The 24,403-nt window shown below is 43.5% G+C and overlaps 1 pseudogene; it reads right to left on the bottom strand.

Moving 5' to 3' along the window:
• Positions 1-19,471: 19,471 nt before the first annotated feature.
• On the bottom strand, positions 19,472-19,602 carry LOC120938700 (annotated as a pseudogene).
• Positions 19,603-24,403: the final 4,801 nt, after the last annotated feature.

Raw genomic sequence — 24,403 nt, 5'->3', positions numbered from 1 at the left:
GGCAATTTTTGGATAAAATGGTCTAGCTGATGGTACCTCCATTCGTTAATTTCTATGTGATTTTTTTCCCCTTTAATTCTTGTAGTGTTACTAAGTGCCCATCTTTAATTACATCTCTTTTGCATAGTGTCCTTTTTTATCCAATTTCCTCCAATCTGTGTTTTACCCGGTGCAAAATAATCATTGTTTTTTAATGCTAATAAAGGTGAATTATATTCCTTTTCTATTTTTTTATACATGGTGTCCCAAATTTTTAGTGCATTTTTTGTTATCTCATGTGTGTTCTTATCGCGTGCCCTACATTTGGGTGGGTTCCATATAATCTTATCCAACCTTGCCTTCGACAGTTCGTTTTCAATATTGACCCACCTTTTTTCTTTGCTGGCTCTGGCCCACTCCACCACCCTCGACAACACCACAGCGTCATAGTATGTTTTAATGTCCGGTACTGCTAATCCCCCCTTATTTTTAGCTTGTCTTAGAGTCTGGAAAGAGATTCTATGTTTCTTATTTCTCCAGATAAAGTTCATAATCTGTTTTTTGAGAGCTGAGAAGAGTATTCCAGGCAAACGTATCGGTATCATCTGAAACGTATAGGTAATTTTTGGTAATATTACCATTTTACGAAAGTTTATTCGTCCTATCCAAGATATTGGTCTGTTTTTTATCCTCCCTATTTCTTTCCTTATCTCATTTAGCAAGGGGATGAAATTTATCGCATACGTTTTTTTGATTGATTTTGCTAGGAGAATACCGAGATACTTAAGTTCTTTTACCCAAGAAAAACGGTACTCCATTCTAAGGTCCCTTTCGTCTCGCCTGTTTATATTGATGCTCAGGGTCTCAGTTTTAGCAACATTGATTTTAAAATTTGATATTTCTCCGTATAGCGTACATAGGTCTAATAACTGTGGAATTGAGGTTTTAGGATTTGTCAAATAGAAGAGGACATCATCTGCAAACGCAGAGAGTTTGTGTTCGTCCTCCCCTATTTTAACTCCTCTTGTGTCAGGGCACTTACGTATCCTGGCCAGCAGGGGTTCCAAAGAGAGCACAAACAGGAGTGGTGACAGGGGACACCCTTGCCTTGTTCCATTTTTCATTATCAGTGCTTGGGAGAGACTACCATTTATTTTTATTTTTGCCCTGGGCTCCTGATAGAGAGTCGCTATCCACTCCATCATCCTTTGCCCAAACCCCATTTCCTCCAGGGTACGTAACATGAGTCCCCAGTCTACCCTGTCAAATGCCTTTTCTGCATCTATTGACAGGAGTAGACCTGGGGACTCAGTCACTTTCATTTTTTGAATTATCAATAGTGCTCTAACTCCATTGTTCCTCCCCTCTCTTCCCTGGATGAACCCTGTCTGATCTGGATGTACCAGCCTTGTCATTTCTTGTTTGACTCTCTCGGCCAAAACCTTTGCGAACAGTTTTATATCTGTGTTTAACAAAGATATTGGTCGATACCCTGAGCAGTCCCCCCTGTCCTTACCCTACTTAGGGATGACCGTGATAATTGCCTCTGAGGCCTCTCGGCTTAAATCAAAATCTTTTCCCAATCCATTAAATATTGGCATAGTTTTGGTAGAAGGATCTCCTTGCATTTTTTATAATACAGTATGGTATAGCCGTCAGGGCCTGGGCTTTTACCTGAGGCTGAGCCAGCTAGGGCTAGATTGATCTCCTTTTCCGATATTGGTCTGTCCAACACTGATGCATCGCTTCTAATTATTTTTGGCAGCCCTGCTTCCTTCAGGAAATTCGCGATTTTATTTATTTTTTCCCCTTTCTGCCGTTGTTTTGTTCCACCGAATAAAGTTTCTCGTAGTATACTCTGAAGGTTTCTGCTATATCTTTTGTTGTATGCATCATCTCTCCTTTTACGTTTTTAATTTTGTCTATATAATTTTTTAATATCTTTTTCTGCACCATTCTTGCTAGATGTTTGTTTGTTTTATTCCCCCACATATATCTTTCCCTAGCTATTAGATTGAATTCCCTCCTGGTTTCTTGATCCATAAGTTCTTTTAGTTCGTTTCGTTTATTAACCAAGTTCAAATAAAGATCTCGTTGCTGTCCCGTTTTCTTATGTTCTTGTTCTAGCAGGAAGATCTCTTCTATCAATTTTATTTTTTTTTACTACTTTTTTCTTTTTTTTTCCTTGCACCCTCCGAGATCAGGGTCCCTCTTATCACTGCCTTGTGTGCGTCCCATAAGGTTGCTACCGAAACTTCATCAGACTCGTTTAACCTGAAATACTCTTCCAGCTCCTTTTTAACCCTTGTTAGACTGGTCTCGTCTATCAGCAGATGTTCGTTTATCCTCCAGTTTTGATCGGGCCTCTGGTTTCCTGGGATATCTATTGTAATACTAACTGGGGCATGGTCGGAAATTGTCATGGTTTCTATTTTCATCTCTACCACTATATCTAAAGTCCTGTGGTCCACCAGTATGTGGTCGATCCTTGAATAAGTCCCATGCACCGGGGAATAAAATGTATAGTCGCGTTGGTCTGGGTTAAAAACTCTCCAGGCATCAATCAATTGACTCCTGTATAGAGTATCCCTTAGCTTTCTTAACTGTACACTCTGAACACCCGGTGTCTGGGACGTCTTATCTATTTTTGGGTTCATGCATAGGTTGAAATCTCCTCCCATAATTATTCTCCCCCTCCTAAAGTCTGTTAGTTTCCCTAATATTCCCAAAAGAAATTTTATCGGAAGGGCGTTTGGGGCATACACGTTTACTAGAGTACACTCCATTCCTTCCAATTTTCCCCTTAAAAAGAGGAATCTCCCATCCGGATCCGTCAGTCTATCGGTTAGTTCAAACCGTACCCTTTTTGAGATTCCAATTGCAATCCCTCTGGCTCTTTTGGAGATAGTATCTCCATAGTACCAGATAGGGAAGTCTGGGGCATATAGTCTGACATTCGATCCTAATGTAATATGGGTTTCCTGTAGGAAGGCGATGTCTGCTTTATATCTTTTCAATTCCTTACGCACCTTGTGTCTCTTAGTTGGGCTGTTGAGACCTTTCACATTGTATGATATACATTTAATTTGTGGCATCTTTGATTTTTCCCTTTTTCCTTTTCCTGATTATTTCATTATTTCGGTGAGATAGGCCCTAACCTCCCCCTTCCCCCCTTCCCCCTCCCCTCCCTCCTCTCCCTACCTCCCCTTTAGGCCAATGACTGGCTCAGTTCTCTCTAGGTGGGGTCCTGGAGTTGCCTACCCCCCGGTCTGGTCATCGGACCGGAGGGGGGGGGGGAATGAGCAAATCCCCCACCACCAAAATGCACCGAGAGAGAAACCAACCAAAACAAAACAAAAGAAAAAAAAAGAAAATTTAACTATATATCAGAAGATAGTTCTTCTTCTCCTCCTTATCCCCTACTTCTCTATCCCCATCCGGGCAAGTCAGGTATCTGCATGTCTAATTTTTTGCAGAACTCTTCCAGGTCTTCCGGGAATCTCAGTGTTGCAGATCTCCCGTCTTTTATCCCGATTAGACATGCCGGGAACCCCCAATTATATTTAATATTCAGATCTATCATCCGTTTTAACAATGGTTTTAACGCTCGTCTCCTTGCCAAAGTCTCTGGTGATAGATCCGTAAATATCTGGATCTCTGTCCCTTCGAAAACTATCGGGGATTGTCCCCTTAGTTTCTTCCAAACTATTTCTTTGTCCTCATATAGTCGGAACCTAATTATAACGTCTCTTATTCGCTCCGAGCTCACTCTTTGCGGGTTCCCTACTCTGTGTACTCTTTCGATCCTTATTGGGTCTTCTACAGGTCTTTCCAACAGGGGGTTGAATATCTTCTGCATTATTTTCCTGAGGTCTTCTCCCCTCTCCTCTGGTATTGACCTTATCCTTAAATTTTGTCTCCGGTTTCTATTTTCCTGGTCTTCTAGTTTATAGAGGATAAGTCTCTGTTGTAATTGTGTCTGATCTATTTGATCCTTTAAAGCTTTTACTTCTTGTTCTTGCTTCTCTGTTCGTTCTTCTATTGTTTCAATTCTGGAGAACAGATGGCCCAAGTCTGTCCGCAAATTCTGTATTTCACCCTTTATTTCGCTCTTGATCGCTATTTCCAGTCTTGACAGCATCTCTGCCATTTCTCCTTTTGATGGAGACTGCAAGTCTGTGCGTTGTTCCTCAATCCTACCACTTTCGGGTCCGCGCTCTGTAGTGCCTTCTTCTCTAGACTCCATAGATGTTTCACTATTATTGCCCCCCTGGGGTTTCTTATTTTCCAGCTTCTTGTCTTTGTTTACTTGTTGTTGCTTTGTTGTTCCCTGCGCACCCTGTGTTCGTGGACTGTCTCCTTTAGTCATAAATGGTCTGATGGAACTTGTTGTAGTTGTGTTGCTTGGGGTTGTCGGGGGTCCCCCCTTTGTGGACCTACTTGTCATTCTGTTCATGTTATTGCTCTCCCTTCTTCTAATTCTCTTCCCCAGCTTGACCTCCTCCTGCCTCCTCTCCTAACACCACAACCCCCTTTCTGCGATCGACCCGACTCTCTCTCCCCTCCTTGACGCTGGGCAGTCTCAGTAGAGTTGAGCTCCTCCCCCTTTCTGTTTATGTAGAAATATGTATAATAGTATATAATCATTTATGAAGTCCCGAGTTTTCAGAATATCCCTGGATTATTTACTTATGGTGCTTTTTGTTATGAGTGCTGATATTACAGGGAAGGGCTTAATTGGTTTTCCCTTTAATCAGGAAAGGGAGATACGTCTCGGCCAGGTAGCTCCTTTGGGCACACAGTATAGATGGGGTTTCCAGGCCAATTTTTATTTATTTATTTTTTCTTTTCTTTTTTTCCCCCCTATTACTGTATACTTCTCGGGGGGGTGTACGTGGATGGCTCAGAGTAATGCACTATAGCAGACAGCTGCCCGTACTGACAGTATATTTCGCAGTTTTCACAGTTTTATCCAAGCCAACTGCTTGTCAGAGGGCTGCTCAGTCCATCAATACTCTGTTCCCCTCTACCAGATACCTCTACCAGACAATATCTGTCACTCCGTGGTGTCCTGTAACTCCCTCTATTGGCCCTTTTTTTTTTTTTGACCCTACGGTCGGTGTCCGGGTTTAAAGTGAGTCAGAAATTCAGTCGGCTGGGTAAATGAGAGTTGAACAGGCAGACCGTCAGGGTTCCGTGTACACTGGGTCCGCACCCGCGTTTAAACACTTTGTACTTTAACCCCTGCCAAAGATAGCCCCCCCGGATATCTACCCAAAGGCACACGTTGCTGTTCTCTGTCCACCAAGGAGTGGAGACCCGGAAAAGCCAGAGGGGTATCTATGGAATTTCCTATGTTTGTCCGGTCTCTGGGGGCCACTTATCTGCACAATAAAGGGGATTTTTGTGTGTTAGAAGGAGATGTCACTTCATAGTTCATATAGTCCCCTTAAACCGGCTATAACAGTGCCCCGGGCCCCTTGGGTGAAACAGTATAACTTACTCAAATAACAAGTTATCAGTTAGCACTTATCGTTGGTTCAGAGTACATTACACCCCAATGGATTTGCAGCAGCTTTACAGAGCTATGCAGAGCCAAGACCTTTAACTATGCTTTAACCGCATTAACCATTTCTTCACAGGTACTTAATCTTCTACCCGTGAGGATCCTTTTCCTTACATCTACCTCCTTCTCCAGATACTTTGGGGGTAGAGAGATAACATAAATAAAATAAAAGAAACAACCTTATCTCTGGTGGTGGTGGTGGTGGATGCGGGTAGGTGTATCTACCCTCCTCTCTCGCGCTCCTGCAAGTTCAAACCTCCGGCAGCACGTTCCTCGGCTCCTCTCCCGCCCGTCTCCGCTTCTTACCCGCTGTAGATCCCTGCATGATCACTCATCATGGCGTGATGCGGATTGCGCCGGTTTGATCCGTATGGAGAGCCGTCCCCGCCGCACTATAATGGTCCCCAGGGGATTGGTTTCACAGAGACGGCGTGCGGTGTGCAGACGGGGGCTGCCGGCTCCTCTTTTGCCTCGAGCGCGGTCCTCCTCATCCCCCAGCAAACTCCCAGCTCCTCACATCCCCCACCTAAGCGCGCCTCCTCACGTGATGAATCTAGCTTCTAAGTACTGTAGCGGGGTCATGCCATCATGGACTATTGATAGCAATGTAGACCTGAATCCCCACCGGAGCTCCAGTTACATTGTACATATGTGTTTGTTTTCTTAAAAACAATGCATTGTGGGACTAGAGGTACCAGGAGAAACAGTTTCCATTGACAATTAGTAGGAATAGACTACACTTCCCACAATGCCTTGTCTTCCTGGAGCACATGACACCTCCGCACAGCCTTATGGGGGAGGTTACTTAAAGGCAGGGAGGAGCTGAATTCGGTCTCATGGGATCTGTGTTCTTCCCTCTGCGGAGCAGGGGAGAGCATCACAGCCAAGCAGTTAGGCCTGAAGCCTGAGAGGAGATCCATCTGGAGACCGACCATCCGGAGAGGAACAAGACCAAGTGCCTCCAGCTCGTGCTTCAAAGAGACCGGAGAAACTCACCAGCTGACAATCGTAGCAGTGGAGAGCCGGATACCGGAGATCGTGTGTTGCGGAGCGGAGACTGATTGGCGCGTCTTTCGTGAAGGCCTCAGACAGACTGGGCCTTCTCGGGTGAGAGGGCACTTGCCCAAGTTCCAATATTACCCCAGCCAGTAAACGAATAGTACTCCATAAACCGGAGCCACGTGCTGTTCACTAATTTAGCAGAGAGGCCTAACATCTGAACGTTACGCTAGCAGAGTTGACTGACGCTGACGGGATGATCGGTCCACAAGCACTTGTGTTCATCATACCCCTTTGACTGAGTTTAACTTCCTTTTTGGATTACAATTAAATTAAGTGCACCAACGTTTTCAACATAGACTTCATCCTTGAAGAACATTCTGAAGCTAGTTGAGCCAGGCCTGGCCAGGGTTTTTCTGCACTTGTGTTTTACAGAGCTGCCCACTAGGGGGAGCTCGCAAGCATAGATTACTTACAGTTACTTATAGACTCATTTGTATTAACCTTTTAGGTTTGTTTTACCGACTACTGCAGGGACGCTTGCAGAGTCATTCTTATACCAATATTTATGTGTGTTTAACCTGATGTTCAACCCCCCTTTACCCTCTTTACTATATGCCAAGTAAAGTTACCCTTTTGGTTTTACTATATTGACTGTGTGAGGTGTGTTTACTCTTGGGAGCCGCAAGTTGAAGAAGGTAACAACATTATCGTATTGCCATTGCATATTCTATATGTGTTATTGTGGCCCCAGTCAAGTAGGGGACACAATACTATTGCATTTGTCTGGTGTGCCAAGGGAGGGTAGCGCTACAGTACCTTTCCAGTTTCCTCATTCAGCCGGGTAATGCACTCTAGGGGGAAACAGAGAGCACAGCACAATACCCTGCATTTTACTTTCACTTTTGAGGCTGACGGAGCTTCTTACAGTGCCGATGTATAGTTATGCAGGGGATCGGGAGATCAGGCTCATCTGACAGCCCTTATCTCCCCTGATAGCGCAGCAACCTGAGAACTTGGCGGAATACTCAAAACCAGCCCGCGGGCCGGACTTTGAACATGCCTGTCTTAAGCCAACCAGAGCTATGAGTACAATGCCAGAAAAGGATATTAAACAGGAATCATCTCCAACTTATAGGAAATAAAGGGTACTAGAGGTGCTGGAGGTCCAACTGGCCAATCTGAGTTTATAAACAGTTTAATCACTATCTACAACACACAATCCCCAACCTCTCAATGTCATAGTTCAAAGTGTTATCGTGCAGCGGAGGATAAATCAAACCAAGCCTGCCAAACCACATTAGTACATTTATTTTCCCATCCCCAGGATAGGTATGTGGCTTTATAGAATGGGATCATGGAGTTTACCAGGCCCTTCCAAAAGGACAGGGGCCGCAGGTTTCTTCCACTGGAGAAAAATGGACTTACAAGAGTAAAACAGTAAAACATTAAGCAAAGTTCCATGGGCATTGGATGGGATCACAGCCTCCACTAAACCAAGTGGAAATACCAAGATAGACACAGGGATAAGTATGAAAAGGACTTCCGCTATGCAGTCCGTAACCGCCACATGTCCAGAATGTATTCTTATATTTAATGTTAATTTTTTTATATATTCTGCATATGGTTTTATACATTTATTTGGTTTATCTTAGTATTATTATTTTTAAGTATATGCCAACTGGCTTCTGAAAGAATTGTCACTACTAGGGCTGTGGTGTCCTTGCCATAGTCCATTCTTCTTTTTGGATTGGTGAGTTTCATTAACCACTTGCCGAACCAGCTTACATATACTGTAGCAAAGTGGCAGCCCTGCGAATCGCCGTACCTGTACCTCGCCCCCGCTGTGCCCACAGTTATCTGATTCATTACAGAACTGATCAGTCTACAGGTCCAGGCCAATGATTTCGGGCCTGGACCTCCTGATCATTTATGGTGAATGAAAAGCCTCCTCTGCCTGTGTAATTTTCTAGTGAAGCCCTTTTCGGTTCCAGTGAGAGGAGAGAGGACATCTAACCGTGAGTAGCACCAACACTGCACTGACATCAGGAAACATAGGCACACTTGTCACCCCCTGATCAACCCCTGATCGCCCTGCCCCCAGTTAACCCCTTCACTCCCTGTCAGTGTGTCACCAAGTGCAGTTTTCAGATTTTTCACTGATCACTGTACTGGTGTTGCTTGTGATGCCTCGTACACACGACCAGGATTCCCGACGGGAAAATATCTGTCGGAAATCCCAGGGGGAAAACGGAGAACCTGCTCGGTAACTTTTCCCCCTGTACACACAAGAGGTTTTCTCGTCGGGAAAACTCTGATGAGAACTTTGGTTGGGAATCCGGACCGTGTGTATGCTCCATCGCAGTTTTTTCCATAGGAAAACTGGCAAAAACTGCCAGGAAAAAGACCGCCGGTGGGAAAAAACAGAGCAGGTTCTCTTTTTTTGTCTGCCGGTTTTTGGCCAGTTTTCCCATCTGAAAAACTACGAGGAGCATACACACAGCCGGGATTCCCGGTTAAAAGCTCTCCTCACAGTTTTCCAGTAGGGAAACCCGGCCGTGTATATGAGGCTTGACACTACACAGCATTAGGGCAGTTAGGGGTAGGCACAGGTAGGTCTAGGCTACCCCCCAATAACCCCCATATAAAGGTTAAACCCCTTGATCGCCCCAGTTAAACCTTTCACCCCCTGTCACGTGTGCCACTAGTATAGTTTTCAGATCTATTTTCTAAACGCCATATTATTGTCATGGGTGACGCTAGTTAGCTGGTTAGTTTCACCATCAGTCTTTTTTACCATCATGGTACCCCAATATATTACCTAATAAAGATTTTAACCACCTGATCGTCCCCTAGTTAACCCTTTTACCCCCTGTCACCGTATTAGTTTCATGGGTGACGCTAGTTAGTTTTTTATAGTGTCAGGGTACCCGCCATATATTGCCTGGGGGTATCTGTGTCTGTTTTCTCACCCTCAGCTCCCGTGCCACACTTTGGCTACTGCCGTCCATTTGGGGGTTCAGCAATAGAGACACTGGTTTTCGTTCATTGGTAAGTATTGGGCCAGTTTGTTCTGGCCCATTCTGCCATTGTTCTTGCATTTACCACTGTGACACATCTCTTTATCTATTTAGATACATCCCATTCGCATCCACCCCTGATGAGTGAGCAATAATCTTGCTAAACGTGCGCTGGTTTCTCTGATGCGTGCATTTTTATATACTGCAATGTTATAATGTTTGTATCAATTTCAATTACTCTTTATTAAGTGCAAATCTGTTGGCTGAGCTATTATGCTGTATTATTCAAGTATGTACATCTATTTTAATAAAAATGTATACTGTTACTATTTTTGTTACTCAGTGGCAAACTGTGACCACCTCATTTAAAGTCCCAAGGGTGACTCTTTTTCTGCATATGCATATAGGGATGGAGGTGCATCACCGGTGACTGCGTACGGGGGGCAAGCCAGGACGGCCAGCTTCCAGTGCCGTCAGTGTGTTTTGTTCATGAATTCCGGCCTCAGGCACATCACATCGTCAGAAAACTTCTATTTATGTGATTACTTGATTCAACAGGTCTGGCAGTAATCAGGCCTGGGTTTGGCAAGTGAAATTTAACTCTCAAAAGTCCCCTCCCATTATTCAGCATGGGAGGGGATAATTACTTTTTCACATAAGACCAGGCAGGTTTGAACAGCTTTTTTCCCCTTAATAAATCAAATAATAATTTAAAAACTGCATCTTGGATTTACTCGGATTATCTTTGTGTAATAATAAAATGTATCCATCTGAATAATTTACGTGTGGAAAATATGCAAAAAAATTTAAAATCAGCTAGGGGGGAAATACTTTTTCACAGCACTGTATATTATGTATGATGATTTAAAACAGTTTATGGATTTTATTTATTTTACACTGTATGCCAAAGTTTGTTTGTTTGTTTTTTGTTATTTTTTAACAGGTGACCAGCAGCAGAGGACTAGAAGCTTCTCCTGCTTATGTTTCTCTGCAGACAGGCTGGGAGAGAGCTGGGTCATGTGAAGGGACAATGTAAGTTAAACAATATGGCCCGGATTCACAAAGCACTTGCGCCAACGTATCTCGCCGAACCAGAAACCAAAATACGCCTAAAAATAGGCTTCACCTGACCGACGTAACTTGCCTACGCCGGCGTATCGTGGGCGCATATTTACGCTGGACGCATGTTTTTTTTTTTTTTTGGCTCCCATTGACTTCAGTGAGGTTCGGATTTGGCATCCAAACGTTAGTAATGTTAGTGAACGTTCCCTCTCATATTGTCCCTCAGTACTTGTTTGTATCTTACCCTGAGTTGCAGATTTTGAATTTTAGACTATACAAAACTCATAGTCTGTGATCTAGCAGCTCTCATCTCCCATCCTCATTAACTTAATTTAGAAACCTTTTCTACCTGGACATACTGTATCTATTTTTCTATCATTGGATTTAATTTTAAAGAACTGATTTTCTGGTCATTAACCTCCCTGGCGGTATGATTATATCAGATTTTTGATGCTCAAAGTAGTACAATGTTTTGCATGGAAATTTGGCGTTTTATATTGTAGGCCTGTAATTCTTAGGAATAACTCACTTAAATCTGTCCAAACAAGAGTCTAGTAGACATCCCGGGTATGATAACGTTTGAAACACAAAATCATAAATTATAATATATTAAATAACTATAAATAATTATAACAAATAATATAATAATAATAATAAAAATTATTCAATAATGTAATCAAATCAAAAACACTGACATTTGCTCAGTTACAGAATTGTCAATTCTGCAAGTGGTTCTAAATTACTATCGCTGTTTTTTTAATTAGTCTAAAACCACTTTTGACGTAAAGGGACACTTATTGGTTGCTATGGACAATCTCCAGTTTCCAGGCAGAAAGAAAAGTATTTATAATGTAAAACTGCATGCAGGGCACTGGAAAAATCACTAGGGACAAAGGGGATGTGAAATAATGTTATATATTAATGTAATCTGTAAGATTACAGTATACTGTATCTCTACTGTGATTTTATTTTTTTGAACTTGGTGACGAACTCTGTCCCTGTGCGCCGGAACGCTCGCAGGGAACGGAGCTTGGCATTCGGTCACTGTGTGAATCGAGCGGAGGAGGAGACAGCTCGCACACACAGCGGGGAGACATCGCAGGATCCAGGGGACAAGGTAAGTAACTTTGCCTGGATCCTGCAATGTGATCCCGAGTGTGGCTCGGGGTTACTGCTTTTGGTACTAAAATTTCACACCGAGCCACACTCGGGATTACCGCTAGGGAGGTTAAAGAATCTTTATACAAGTCAGTGACTCCCCTACACTTTAACTGTGTACTACACTTCTTCTAAAACAGGGGTATCTAAACTTTCTCTGATCCAGAGGGTCAGTTTACTGTCCTTTAGACTTTAGGGGGGGCCCGACTGTGCTCATTGGGAGTATAAATTGTCCTGGCATCAGAGGAAGTAAACAATGCATCTTTGGTACTAGGGGGAGGAATAGTGCCCAGTAGTTGGTTTCAGTGGGAGGAATAGTGCTCCATTGTTGTTGTCAGTTTGACATCGGCGCCAATGGGGGAAATAGCGCCCCATTGTTGATGTCAGTAGCAGGAATTATGGCCCATTGTTGGTGTCAGTGGGAGGAGTATTGCATTGTATCAGTGGGAGGAAAGGACCCCAAGGGCCAGAAAGATGCAAGCGAAGGGCCACATCCAGCCTCTGGGCTGCAGTTTGGAGACCGCTGTTCTAGAAGAATTTTTATATTTCACCTCGGTTAAGATGCCAGCTCCGAGGACTCGAAGAGTCCATGCTGTCCGCTCTCTCCTGCCGTCCCTCTATCACCATAGATAGATTCATGCATTGCATGAATCTATCTATGGTCGGGTATTTTTTGGAAGCACCCGATTAGAGCCATAGACTCTAATAGGCATCCAAAAAGGTGCACAGTGGGCACCATAATGGGCGCTCACTGTTCACTCAGCATTGTGACAGGAAAGCGAATGAATATTCGCTTTCCTAACACTGAACCGCCTCTCAGCCAAGCAGGTGCTTGGGTCTGTCACCTGTCACCTGATTGGCTGAAACGACAGGCACTGTGATTGGATGCCTATATCAGGTGTCCAATCATAGCAAAGGACAGAAGAAGACATCGAGGAACATGGAGGACACCACCATGAAAGGTAAGTGCCGGGAGGGCGGGGGATGCACACTGGCAGCATTTGATGGGCACAGTAGCGGCAATTGATGATGACACTGGCAGCAATTGATGGGCACAGTAGCAGCAATTGATGAGCACTTTGGCAGCAATTGATGGGCACTGTAGTGGCAATTGATGGGCACACTAGCAGCAATTGATAGGCACAATAGCAGCAATTGATAGGTACAGTAGCTGCGTTTGATAGCACAATGGCGGAAATTTATGGGTACAGTGGCTGCGTTTGATGGGCACAGAGGCTGCATTTGATGGGACAGTGGTGGCAATTGACGGGCACAGTGGCTGCGTTTGATGGCACAGTGGCTGTGTTTGATGGCACAGTGTCAGCAATTGATGGGCACAGTAGCTGCACTTGATTGGCACAGTGGCTGCAATTTATGTTTTTTTTTTTCAGTTTGTTTGCGCCCCAAAAAATTTTTTGAGCACCTAGCCAAAAATTAATTGTGTCATGCCCAGACACTGTGTTAGACTGTAAGAGATTAGCTTTAATCAGTACAAATTTCTCAGCGCCACCTCTATCACATAGAACAGTGAAAGCATTACCGGATGATGTATCATAGGAAGTCACATTGTTTTTTAGAGAAGTGTGCCTAGAGAGGTCATGTACTTAACAAATTGCACTTTGAAAGAAAATCTTCCCCAGAGCTTAGTGAATGTGGTTCAGTTTCACTTTGAAAAGAATACCCAATAAGCTACAAGGAAAAAAAATAGTAATAAGCAGAGATGACCTAGGTTTGGTTAGGGCATGGTTTGGCGAACTTCATAGACATTCAGATGTGAAGCTCAATCCCATTTAAATCAATGGGAGCTGAATCTGTCTAATTAAAAATACCAATTTTCTGGTCTATTAGGCAAAGTCTGTGAAAAAATGGCATGGGAGGAGGGTCACTGCCCTGGGGAACATAAACCAATGCAAAAAATGCAAAAATAAAAAATCCACTTGGCTAGGAGCAGTGATTTTTTTTTGAGTGCTTAAAGAGAAAAATGTCCACTTCCTTACATAACATGCCTAGAAGGTGTCCTAATCCTGTCTGTAAAGGGACACGTCTATGTAACATACAGAAAGTGCTTCAGCAGCACTGACATTTACAAAGGAAATATGTTTTAAAATTGTCAGCAAATGGCATGCCTTTGCCGGCTCCTTTGTTTTTAAAAAAACAGCACACAGACCCCTCCAAAGGTCTGCTATTTTGGGGGCATTTTGAGGGGTCTGTATGCATTTTTTTTAAGAACCTGGCAAATAAGGCATCTTTCACACATGCCTTGTGCCAGGTAATGTTTTGTTCCAATATAACATCCATGCGAGTCCATGGCCTCAAACACACCCAGGGTGAATGCGTACGGGGACATGCACCCACATTCACATGGATGTCATATTGAGACACAGCGGCTCTGTCCATGCCGCTGCTGTTACCCAATAGACATGAATGGGGCTGCTGGCATAGGAATGCATACAACACCTGTGTATCACCGCACAGGGCATGAATGTAAGGCTGCTTTCACAAAGCTTTGTTGCAAAAAGGCAGTAAAAACTCATATATGCGGTTTTGCCACTTTTGGGTTCTGTCACATTTCTGGTATTAGGGTTGCACCGATACTACTTATTTAAGACCGAGTACAAGTACCATTACGTTTTTTCAAATACTCGCCGATACCAATACTTTTTTTTAATGTCACGAGACCTACACTTATATGCAGAACTGATAGGTAGCACTGATTGGCACTGAGGCGTGGACTGTGTCAGTATTTTTTTTTTTTTCCACAATTATATTTTTTTACCATTTATTTTTTACAATTTATATATTTTTTGGTCTTTTTTCTTTTTTTTACAATTCTTTCTTTTTTTTACTTTTAAATATTTATTAACATTTTTCTTTTTTTTGTTTATTATTATTTTACTTTTTTTATCAGCCCTGTTGGGGGAGGGGCTTTGGTGACATATCTTCCTTTTGAGACAGGAAAGGGGACTGAGATTCCCCAGTCCCTTTCTCTGCAGCCTCAGCTGAACTGAAGATAAATGGACAGGCGACAGAGGCTCCTCTCCATTCATAAACGGAAGAATCGTAAATATAGTTTACGTTTATGATGCTCAGTTATGAATGAACGGAGTCAGTGACATATTTAATGGCTCCTTTCTGCACAGATCCAGGACAGGGGGGGCCTGAGAAGGAGGGGGACACAGATCGGGACCTGGAGGACACAGAGCGGGACCCAGATAAGGACACGGATCGGGACCCAGAGGAAGACCAGAGAAGGACGCAGGGGACACAGGGAGCACAGAGGGGGACCCAGAGTAGGACACAGAGATATGGGGAGCACGGAGGGGGACTCAGAGTAGGACACAGAGGACAGTCGGTGCGGCGGCAGGGGCAGTTACAAGCACCAATCTTCTTGACAGCTGCAGGAGGGAGAGGAGGAGAAGCAACTGTCAGAAAAGCTATCCAGGGAGATTGGTGCTTGTAACTGCCCCACCGCCGCACCAATCATGTCTGAGGCTGCCCAGGAATCGGATTAGGCATCGGAGCATTTCCACATGTACAAGTAATCATGCAAACGCTCAGTATCGGCACTATCGGTATCAGTGCAACCCTATTAGGTATGTTTTCCACCTGTGAAAAGAAAACATCTCACTCAAAAAAACGCACCAAAAACACAACTCTGGGTGCAGTTTTGGTGTGTTTTTGCTGCGTTTGATTTGTTTTCATTTCGTTTGAATGAGGAACTGTGTTTTTGGTCCTTTTTTTTTTACTGCACCAAACATGGATCAAAAATGCAACATCCAGGACTTTTAAAAACACCACTAACCTGGTATGACGAGTTCCATAGGATTTAATGGTCATGCATTTTTCTTTTGCATTTTATAAGGCAAAAACATAATAAAAAGTGATCAGTCTTAAATGGCCCTAATCGTTCTGTGAAAACAAGACCTAAATGTCAATTTCAGGCAAATCAAACTGTATCTTTTTTTTTTTTGTAAATTTTATTTTTGCTGTAGCACATCCTACACCAAGATTGAAAAAAGTTGCATAGAGTCCTCCTCAAAATACATACCAAACCCATGGGGTCCCCCTAAAAAAACAAAGCAGACCCTTTATCTGGGCATGCAGCCTAGCTCGGTCTATATTTATTCTGACTCTTACTTTCTCAGATTGCTTGTTAGCACCACTGGTATAACAGGCTCGGGCATATGTCAAGAATACTGGGGACTTTTTGATGAGGTAGAAAAATATTACAGATGATATTACTGATTTCATCCTGGTAACACTGGGGTGTTGCTATTGTGTATACTTGATCAAATGGAGGGAATAAATGCTGTAATTGGTTTGATGGAAATGAGTGAAAATACAGTATGGAACAACTAGAGTGGTTCAGGGAATTATTTTATTCTATCTTATTCAGAAATTACTTTACTTTTCAGGACAGTTTCTACTTATAATGCAGGGATGTTGCTTCTCATTTACAGGGGATTTTATGAATGATTTTGAGACATGGCTTGTATATTTCAGTGAGGCGTTCACCAGACACTGTTGTGTTTGGTGATGCTTCATTAATGATGTCTTTGCATGATGGCCTTACATGAAGGATTGAACCATTTTAATTCATCAATCCAATTTAACTTTGATCTGGACAATAATATTTTCATTTTTGGACACCAGGGTTTACAAACAGGCAGGTGTTCTGCACACCATAGTATTCTTTTAAAGGGGTTGTAAAGGTTCGTTTTTTATTTTCTAAATAGGTTCCTTAAAGCTAGTGCATTGTTGGTTACCTTTTCCTTCAATTTCCATTCTAAATGTTTTTTTTCTTTGTTTTCTTTGTCTGAATTTCTCACTTCCTGTTCCTCCTCAGTAAGGTGTTCAGTAAGCTGTTCTAAATGACTTTCCACCGCTCGGATGATGGTGGAAAGCTTACTGAGGACAAACAGGAAGTGAGAAATTCAAACAAAGAAAAAAAACATTTAGAAGGGAAATCAAAAGAAAAGGTTAGTGAACCAACAATGCACTAGCTTAAAGGAACATATTTAGAAAATAAAAGACGAACCTTTACAACCCCTTTAACCCATGGGCAGAAATCAATTGTTGGTATGCAATAGCTTTTATTGTCACACACATTTTGTTTTATTGCCACGAGTCAGCTCATGCTGGTGCAGTGTATTGTCATTGAGGAAACTTGCAGAGACGAAAATCTGCAGGAAATGTCAGAAAAATGTATTGCATGGGGTTAGCCTAGAGAATTATCTTTAGTGTAAGAACTAAATTACAGAAGAGGGATCAGAGTCAGAAGAGGGTGCTGGTTAGGAGGAATAACAGACAGAACCGAATTCCCTTTTCTGTACAATATCATTCATACAGCAAAATTATATTTAACATTATTCAAAGCAATTAGTCTTTGTTATTGAATGCTAATTTAAATATTCCTGTGTTCCAGGAATACAACCTTTTTGCAGAAATGGGCATGATGTTCTGGTTAACCACTTGCTGTTTCCCTACAGCATATTTAATGTGGGCAGGCGGTAGCTCCAAACTAAGCGACGCACTGGTACGTCGTTCAACACTGATCATGGTGCTCAGTACCCGGCCACTGTGAGCGGCTGGGATATCATGTGATCACTATGACCACGCATACCGATCACATGATTAAATGTAAACAAAACTGTCAGGAATGGCTTTCATTCATGACAGCTTGATTACTATTGTGAGGCTGTGATTGTCCCACAGCTATCACATGGTACCTGGCACCCTGTACCATGTGGTTAGCTGTGGCCAATCACAACATCACCATAGTAAGCGAGCTGTCATGAATGAAAGCCATGGCAGTTAAAACTATTGATTATAACAGTGATCATCACTGTTATAAGCAATAACAGTGTAAAAGAAAAAAAATCCCTGATGACCTCCCACAGTAGTACAGTGTCACTATGATGAAACAAAACTACTCTGACGACAGTACTGTACTGTATTTTTTTTACATACTGTAAGCCAATCAGTATCCCTGATCACTGCCACACCAGTCATATAATGATACTGTACTGCACTGGTGACAGTATGTAATTTTTTTTTTAAAAGCCCACATTTTATTACATTTTCTAACAATGCCCGGCAAAAAAACTTCAAAAACTCACCTTGCCTTTTACTAAATACCTTAGACTGTCTACTTTCCAAAAAGGGCCACTTGGGTGTATTTTTACTGTCCTGGTATTTTAAGGTCTCAAGAAATGAAATAAGCCATCAGTACATCAGGATTGATCAATTTTCAAATATATATATATACTAAGGATGCACCAATACCAGTTTTTAGACCACGGTAGAGGCAGCGGTGGCACCCCCTTCCAGCAGCTTGTTAGCTGCCTGTATTATTTTTATCTAGTGCAGAATCGCTGGGTATAAAGAATGATATCTTGATTATTGCTGCAGCTGGAGCGATAGCCAAGATATCAGCCTTCCCACCCGAGGACACCCATAAATATGTGGCAGCTGGGAAGTGGTTAAATGCAGGACACCTTGTTGGGTCCAAGAGCTGTCTTTCTCTTACAATGTTAGTGATACTGAACAGAGTATAACAGAAAGCAAAGTGAAGGCAATGTCTGATCTCTGATGTCTGATCTCTGATGTCTGATCTCTGATGTCTGATCTCTGATGCCTTCACTTTACCTTCTGTTTTTTCTGTTGAAAAGCCTGTGGCGTGCAAAACACAACCCAAAAACTCCACCCGGTGCAGGGAAAAATGTGCACACACATAAAGAGTGACATCACAAAAAACTGCGACGGGTGCAAACGTCAGTGGTCCTCCGAAAAGGACCCGTCTCTGATCCCCCGGGGCGTTAGGCTCCTGGCAGGGAAAAGAGTAAACTGTGGTCCATACAGCCGAAGCCATATGGACCCATCTTGGTCCAAGCAGCCGAAGCCACAAGGACCCAACATCCTCAGAGGGACTGCCGAAACAGAACCCTCCTCGGTGAGGCTCCCCCGAAGGGAGACCCCATGAGAGCCGGTGAACCTAACCAGAAGGCCGAGTCCACCAACTCCCAAGACTTTCAGAGACCGGCCCGAGGACCAGCACCCTACTCGCCACACATAAAGTGCAAGCACCACACAAAAAGTGACAAACAAAACAACACACGGGGAAAAATAATAAAAGAAAGTGGGGAAAAGGAAGATGGGAAGGTGAGGAAAGTGACCAATGTGAAATACATTGGCCGGCCCTCCGGCCAGGATAAAAATTCCACTGGTCCTAGCCAAAAGGCCCGGCCCAAGCGGCAGGTGTGAAAAGTGTGTTGTGGAGATCAGTGACCTGAAGGTGCCACATGATGAGTGCCCCTCAAACACTTGTGCAATGTATGGCACCCCTGGACTGCCACTCCAGGGGCACAATCTCCACGGGCTTTTCAACGGTCCCTAGCCCCCGGTCCGGACCGGCAGCACCCTTCCCAGCCAGGAAGGTGGGAGAAGAGGTCGGGGAGAGCCTACTGACGCAGACTCTACCCACAGCCCCTATCTCTCCCACCTAATCACATTCTGGAAGTACTACCCGCTCCATCCCGGTTAAAGGAGAAGCAAGGGTTCCCTCCAGAACAACTGACTGGGGCAGATACCACCAAATCCAGGCCAACGGCCAGGGACCCGGCCTCTTGGCTTCGACCTCATGCCTCTCTGTCCAAATCAGAAGGCTTCCACCTCCACACCAACAGGCTTAGCGTCCGCCGACTGCCATCCCTTTCCCCCTGCCACAGGGTACCGGGGACAGTCAGCTTAGCACCACCTATTGGCAACTGATAAGAACAGATACTACACTTGATCTTAGCCAAAAGGCCGAGAAGCAACTTTACCTTCTGTTATCCTTTGTTTAGTATCACTCACATTGTAAGAGAGAGAAACAGTGACCAAAGCATCCCCCTACCACAGTTATCTCTATGTAATGTGACAAACTCGCGGTGAACTGACAGAGCAGCACTCACTTTTTCTGCAGTCCCTGGTGTCTGCAAAAACTTGTTTTCTTTTCCAAAATTAGCAAAAAATAAAAAACCCAGTTGTGATTTATTCCCACCAAAAGAAAGCTTTATTTGTTGTTAAAAAAATATATACATTTCATTTGGATACAGTGATGCATGACTACGCAATTGACAGTTAAAGTAGCACAGTGCTGATTAGCCAAAAATGCCCTGGTCATGGACGGGGTAAAACCTTCTGGAGGTCAAGTGGTTCAATCAGAATATCACCCTGCCCCTCGTGTATCAAAACATTATTGTTTCCTAAAAGGGTGAACACTTTCCTTTTTTGAGTTTTTTCCACTTTATTTCTGAGGTCCATCATTCTTTCAGATAACAGCCTCACCAGGGGTGACCCATCCATTGTGGGCGCACGGGCGCCCCCTCATCAATGCCGCCGCCCACCCTATCCATGCGCCCAGCCCGCTTTCAGGATGCTGGGTGCATGAATTCCTACGGCGGGGGTGGGCGGGGAGTGTTTTTTGAAGCACTGATTAGAACCAGAGGCTTTAATAGGCATCAAAATAGGGTGGGCCCAGGGCACAGAGCATTGTGTCTGGAGCAACAGTGAATGAATTATCCCGGCCAATCGGGAAGTGGGTCTGATACTTGTCACCCGATTGGCTGAAAGGATAGGCGATCCTTTTGGATGCCTAGGAAAAGAAGGGAGGAGCCCACCCACAGCAGACACAGGAACCCACCCGCCATCCATAGAAGCCTGCTGCTGCCTGCTACCCACCAAAGTCAGCCGCTGCCTGACGGACCCCGCAGCCTCGCCGCTGCTTTTCGGTGCCCGAAACCTGCCGGAGCCCGCAACCTGCCACTGCCTGCCACTGCCCGCAACCTGCCCGCTGGAGCCTGCTGGGATAATTGCGGGGGGGGTTCTAAGATGCCACTGCCCAAGGTGGGGGTGTCTGCCAAAAAAAAAACACCGGCCGCCACTGAGCCTCACTCTAGTGGTGCTTCCTGACCTGCCCTGGAAAACCATATTTTTTTTCTTCCTTATGTTAGCAATTTCCATATTGGCACCCTTTTCGTTTAGCCTCTTTAGGCAATTATTTCTTCAGATATTCTTCTAAGAAGATTTTCACATCGGTTCATGCTCTCAGTGGCTGTTGCAAATCCCTCAAGTTGGAGTGGTTTTAGATGCCTCACATGTCTAAGAATTTCTATATTTCTGTGCACCTTAATAAACAAGAAAGAAAATGCGATTTTTGTATTTACCGTAAAATCAATTTCTTGAAGTTCACGAGGCACACAGTTCCCCCTCTGTGTTTAATGACCCTATGCACTGCTTGCTAATAAAACTTGATGATTAGAGATTATAGTGGTCCTGCAAGTGAAAATCACTTTATAAATCACAGATGACATTGCACATTTTAGATTTTTTTCCAGGATGAAATAACACATTTATTATAATGTAATCAAGTAGCATAGACACCTTACGCCACCCAACCCTATTATTTTATCATCTCCTGGACAGCATTAACCACTTAAGCCCCAGACCATATTACTGGTCAAAGACCAGAGCACTTTTTGCGATTCGGCACTGCGTCGCTTTAACTGACAATTGCGCGGTCGTGCGATGTGGCTCCCAAACAAAATTGGCGTCCTGTTTTTCCCACAAATAGAGCTTTATTTTGGTGGTAGCTTTTGCGCTATAAACAAAAATAGAGCGTCAATTTTGAAAAAAATGAATATTTTTTACTTTTTACCATAATAAATATCCCCCAAAAATATATAAAACATTTTTTTTCCTCAGTTTAGGCCGATACGTATTATTCTACATATTTTTCGTAAAAAAAAATCGCAATAAGCATTTATTGATTGGTTTGCGCAAAAGTTATAGCATTTACAAAATAGGGGGTAGTTTTATGGCATTTTTAAAATATTTTTTTTACTAGTAATGGCGGTGATCAGCGATTTTTTTCGGTACTGCGACATTATGGCGGACACTTCGGACACTTTTGACACATTTTTGGGACCATTGACATTTTTATAGCGATCAGTGCTATAAAAATGCATTGATTACTATAAAAATGCCACTGGCAGGAAAGGGGTTATCACTAGGGGGTAGGGAAGGGGTTAAGTATGTTCCCTGGGTGTGTTCTAACTGTAGGGGGGTGGGCTCACTAGGGGAAATGACTGATCTTCTATTCATACATTGTATGAACAGACGGTCAGGCATTTCTTCCCTGACAGGACACACACAGCTCCCGGTTCTCGCTCTGTAACGAGCGATCGTGGGTGCCCGGTGGTGATGGCGACCACCAGGCACGCGCGTGGGAGTCAGGGGCGAGAGCAGGGGTGCCCATATTGGCTGCTGGGAGAGATGACGTAGATCTACGTCATCTCGCCCAGCAGAGCCGACCTGCCGGCGGCTGGTCGGCAAGCAGTTAAAACAGACACAGATTAGTCTGCTGGTTGCCTGGTACCAGGCTATAGTTTTTAGAGGAATGATTGGTTATATTTTGGTCCCTCTTCTTGAATTACCCACCTTTTGCTGAAGGGTACATGGGTTTGTATTTGTGAAATAAATAATGGGGTGGTTTTTGGATTCCCCCTATTTATTATAAAACATGTATTAACTTGTCTATTCTTATAATTTGCTAGTCTAACATAGTTCTGATAAAGTTAATGGTGATGGTACAATAACAAGGTTAGCTATAAAAATAAACACACTGCTTTAACAAAGCAAGGGTCTCATTTATTTCCCAAGAAAGTAGAAATGCTAACATAAAAACCCTAAAGGAAAATATCACAAAGCATATAAAACAAAAGAACATAAATGATACTTTACGTAAGGCACTCTTCGAGATGCTGTCTCGGCTGAGCTCAATGGAAAGAGGGGAAGTAACTCCAGTCAGTCAGTACTTTAAAGCCAATAAAGAAAAAATACAGCGCTATCTTCTAAAATAAAAAGTGAAGCAGCCAACACAGCAGAGTAGATCAAAAATGCAATAGAAATTCGTAAAAAAGTGTAGCGCTAATTATAAAAAAGATTCTTATGACGAGAATCAAAAAATTAAAAATAATCAACATCACCTTATGTGTAAGATAAAGTAAAAAATTTTTTTGAAAAAAATAACATATATAAATAGAGTCCATATGTCATCCAATTAGTATGTGATAATCTAGTAATGACCACCAGAAAGAGAGTTGGATAAAGGTGAAAAAAGTCTCAATAATTGAGCGAACCAATTCCAATAGTGACTTCTTAGGAAGAAAGTTGATAGAGAATCCACCACCGTATATTAAAAGGCTTACCAAAATAATTGAACCCAGATGAGCATATACCCACTAGGTCAATCAAACTTTGTGCAAATCAATACACCTCAAGGGGGTGCCACAGACGCCTCAAATCCTGGAAAGTCTTGAGAGAACCTCTGGTTAGTAATTCAAGGGGCGACTCAGATGGATCTCTGTTACGGAGCATATGGAGATTAATCCGACAGGCTCAGACTCCTTGAGAGAAAGAAGGTAGTTGCATCAGGAGTGAGAGGGAGGAGTCTCACTCAGGGCAAGCATGGCACCGCCACGTTCCGGCTGAAGAGCCCATCCTCCAGGACCCTCCACCTCCCTCGGGATGGTGTCACCCCTCTGCGGGTGTCACCCGGGTATGGGCCACACCCCGCTTCCCCCCTAGTGATGCTACTGACACCCAGTCATACCATATAAATGTAATGCTGGTGAGCATGAGAGATGGGGGGGTGTCAGTTACTGCAATCTTCTAACTAACAGGACAATTAGGGCCACAGATCAGTTTAAAGGATAAATATATTTTTGTATGAATTTTAAAACATTTGAATTGTAAATTCTTTTAACGTGTAACAACAAACATGTTATACTCACCTGCTCTGTTCAATGATATTGCACAGAGTGGCCCCAAGCCTCCTCTTATAAGGTTCCCTGCTTGCAATCTTGGCTCCTCTTTTTCTGTGTCTACCCCCATAGCAAGCAACTTGCTATGTTGGCAGACGTGCAGGCTCGCTCATAAGCCTGGCTATGTGTCTTCATAGAAACACACAGCACTCATTGGCCCTGCTCCCTGCTCTCTGCTCACAGGATCTGATTGACAGCAAAAGGAGCCAATGGATCCCACTGCTGACTGATTATTCTTTGAGAAGAGAAAGACAGGGGCCCCCGACACCCCTCCAAAAGGGCAGAAAAGTGTTAAAATCCTTTGTCATCTGTCAGAAGCACAGAGGAGGGGTTGGAGAGGTAGAGAAGAAGAATTGTGTTCTGTACAGACAAGCTTTCTGCCGAGCTCTCCCCTCTTGACACAAATGTATCTCATGTGTCGGGAAAACTTCTCAAAAGTGACTGACATACCTCGCAACTTCTGCAGGACAGCCCCGGATTCTGACTTATGTCTCACAGTCCCACTCAGTTGAGCAGTTTCCTGCATTGTCTCTCCACTGCCACTCACTCTTCTCCTGCACAGCACATAGGAGGCAGCAGAAATAACATCCAATTTCTCTTCCTAACCCCGCCTCCACATTTGTCTGTCAATACCTTTACACCCACTCTCATTTCCAATTCTGGGAGCCAAGCCAACATCCACAGCCTGACATGTGGGTTCTCTGACATCTGACAGGTGGGTGATCTCTCTGCACCTACACACTTTTTCCTCTGCA

This window comes from Rana temporaria, chromosome 4, assembly GCF_905171775.1.
Source record: "Rana temporaria chromosome 4, aRanTem1.1, whole genome shotgun sequence".
In the NCBI taxonomy this organism is placed as follows: Eukaryota; Metazoa; Chordata; class Amphibia; order Anura; family Ranidae; genus Rana; species Rana temporaria.
This window is presented reverse-complemented; position numbering and strand designations above follow the sequence as displayed.